Here is a 3,743-nt window from a genome sequence, read left to right on the forward strand (position 1 = left end):
GGTTTCAGAGTGTCTGCTTTGACTCCGAGGTCTTTGATCCATTTGGAGTTGATTCTGGTGCAGGGTGATATATAAGGATCTAGCTTTAGTTTTCTACAAGTAGTTAACCAATTTTGCCAGCACCATTACTGAAAAGGCTGTCTTTCTTCCATTCTATTTTGGGGGAGGGGTTTGGTCATGGGGCCTGAATTCTGGGCCTGGGCACTGTCCCTCAGCTCTTCAGCTCAAGGCTAGCACTCTACCACTTGAGCCACAGTGCCACTTCCAACTTTTTTTTTCTGCTTATGTGGTGCTAAGGAATTGAACCCAGGGCCAGGGCCTATGCATGCAAGGCAAGCTCTCTACCACTGAGCCACCTTCCCAGCCCCCCTTTTTTATGGGGGGGTCCGGTCGTGGGGCCTGAACTCTGGGCCTGGGCGCTGTCCCTTAGCTCTTCAGCTCAAGGCTAGTGCTCTACCACTTGAGCCACAGGGCCACTTCCGGCTTTTTTCTTTCTGCTTAAGTGGTGCTGAGGAATCTAACCCAGGGCCTCATGCATGCAAGGCAAGCACTCTACCACTGAGCCACCTTCCCAGCCCTCATTCTATTTTTTTAGCTCCCTAATCGAAGATTAGATGGCTTTAGGTCTGTAGGTTCATTTCTGGGTTTTAATAATTCTATTCCATCAGTCCTGAGGTCTGTTCTTGTGCCAAGATGTTTTGATTACTATGGATTTGTAGTAGAGTTTGAAATTTGGTATTAATATTCCTCCAGCAATGTTCTTTCTGTTAAGGATCGTTTTTGCTATGTGGGGTCTTTTATTGTCCCATATGAATTTTTGGATTGCCTCTTCTATTTCCTTGAAGAATCAACAAATCCTCAAAGAAACAACTGCCCAATAAATAAGTGGGCTAAAGACTTAAAGAGAAACTTCTCTGAAGAGGAAAGAAGGATGGCCAATAGACACATGAAGAAATGCTCAATTTCCCTAGCCATAAAAGAAATGCAAATCAAAACAACATTGAGATATCACCTCACCCCAGTTAGAATGGCTATAATCAAGAACTCTAATAACAACAGATGCTGGAGGGGATGTGGACAGAAGGGAACCCTACTGCATTGTTGGTGGGAATGTAAACTTGTTCAACCACTTTGGAAAGCAGTATGGAGGTTCCTCAAAAGACTCCACATAGAGCTCCCCTATGACCCAGCAATCCCACTTTTGGGCATTTACCCAACTGATCACAAACAAGACCATACTAAAGCTACCAGCATAACTATGTTTATTGCAGAATTATTTACCATAGCTAAGATATGGAACCAACCCAGATGCCCCTCAGTAGATGAATGGATCAAGAAAATGTGGCATATATACACAATGGAATTCTATGCCTCCATCAGAAAGAATGACATTACCCCATTTGTTAGGAAATGGAAAGACTTGGAAAAAATTATATTAAGTGAAGTAAGCCAGGCCCAAAGAAACATAGGTCCCATGGTTTCCCTTATTTGCAATAACTAGTATATGTCTGAGTCAAGCAGAAAAGGTCAGATAAGTTGATGTTAGGGAAATGAACCCTAAGATATGTATTCAAATGTTTTTTTCTTTCATGCGATTGTTTCTAACACATTTATAAGATGATTTCTTTGTTGCTTTGTATGTTCCTCCCCCATGGTATAACCCCTGCTTTCACTGTATTTGATGATGTTATAATTTGTGGAGGGGAAGGGAAAAAAGAAATCTTTTAAATAGGGATACAGGTGGACCCATTGCTACAATGAGACGTACAAGTCCTTACATTGAAAACAAACTTTACAACTTTGGTGGTGAGGGGGGAGGAAGGTTGGGCGGGGGAGGATAGGATGGGAAGGGGAAACAAAGGAGGAGGCTGCAATGCTTGATAAGAAATGTACTCATTATCTTGCCCATGTAATTGTAACCCCTCTGTACAGTATTTTCACAATAAAAAAATATCCCCCCCAAAAAAAACACTCATCTAATGGCCAGGAAGTGGAAAAAAATATGGCTACTTAGAACCCATGTCCACTGACCACCCACCTGGAACTTAAAGCTCCAAGATGCCTTCCTCTCTCCTAAATTAGCCATTTCCCAGAGCCTGCATGCACCTCTTCTTCCATCTATCCTGCTGAGAATAACTAGTGCTTCCTATTCACCACCTCTTCCTTAGGGCTCCTCCTTTAGACCTGTAAGAGGTAGGCCACTGAGGTGGCTGCTGATCAGTGGGGAGGAAAGAAAAAGCTCAAACAGGAGAGCTATGCTATCTAAACATCATCTTGAGCTGCAGAGCAGAGCCAAGCAGCCTACACTTGTGTAGTTTTGCACAGGGTTATTCTAGATCAGGAAGACAAAATAATTATAGTATTTTACATAATACTTCTAACTGTAAAATGCCAGAAGCTAGAAAGACAGACAGACACCAAGATAAAGACAGAGAGAAATTATTTCTAATATAAATCTGAGCCTCCTAGCTTACAGTCTGTACTAAGATGTAGTAGGACAAAAGAGGAAGATCCTTGTAGTCTTTGCTGAGGGCTCATCAATGTCTGGAAAGCCAGAGACTGAAGTAAAATAAACCCTAAGGAAGAGGAAAGATCTGATATATAGAGAAGTTACTAGAGAAACACAACCTTAGAACAGTTACCAGATAAAATATAATTCAAAATATTTGGAATGTACTTATACCAAGAAGTTATTGTCTATATGAAATGAAAATCTGGGAGGGGCTGGGAAGGTGGCTCAGTGGTAGAGTGCTTGCCTTGCATGCATGAGGCCCTGGGTTCGATTCCTCAGCACCACATAAGCAAAAAGAAAAAAGCCGGAAGTGGTGCTGTGGCTCAAGTGGTAGAGCGCTAGCCTTGAGCTGAAGAGCTGAGGGACAGCGCCCAGGCTCAGAGTTCAGGCCCCATGACCGGACCCAACAGAAAAAAGAAAATCTGGGAATCATGTCTATTGATGGATGGATAGATAGATAAGATAGATAGATAGATAGATAGATAGATAGATAGATAGATAGATAGATAGATAGATAGATAGATAGATAGATAGAGGTACTTGGGGCTTGAACTCAGGACCTCCTACTCTCCCTCAGGTTTTTCCCTCAAGGCTAGTGCTCTATCACTTGAGCCACACCTATACTTCCAGCAACCTTTTACTGGTTAATGGGAGATAAGAGTCCCACGGAGTTTCCTGCCCAGGCTGGCTATGAGCTGAGATCCTTAGAGCTCAGCCTCCTTTAGTAGCCTGGCTACTAAATTTCTTTTTCTCAGTGCTATGGGTTAAACTCAGAGCCTTGCACGTGTGACACAAATGCTCTGTGACTGAGCTGCAGCCCATCCCAATAGTTGTATTTACTACACTGAGCAATGTTATTCTGGCTCTTCCCTCCCCAGCTTCTGCTACATCACTCCACCACTTCTCCTTTATGATTCAGTGAATAATAAACAATAAGGGAAGTGGACACAGGGGGGAAAGAATGGAAAGATAAAGAAAAGGAGAGAGCTGGAAGAAGAGCGGAAGGAAAGAGGCAAAGGAAGGAGGAATTTGAGAGCAACAGAGGGAGAGATCAGAAATGAGAGAACATGGGCTGGGAAGGTGGCTCCATGGTAGAGTGCTTGCCTTGCATGCCTGAGGCCCTGGGTTTGATTCCTCAGCACCACATAAGCAGGGGGAAAAAAAGCCGGAAGTAGCACTGTGGCTCAAGTGGTAGAGCACTAGCCTTGAGCTGAAGAGCTGAGGGACAGTG

This window comes from Dipodomys ordii, unplaced genomic scaffold (genome assembly GCF_000151885.1).
Source record: "Dipodomys ordii isolate 6190 unplaced genomic scaffold, Dord_2.0 Scaffold42, whole genome shotgun sequence".
Lineage (NCBI taxonomy): Eukaryota > Metazoa > Chordata > Mammalia > Rodentia > Heteromyidae > Dipodomys > Dipodomys ordii.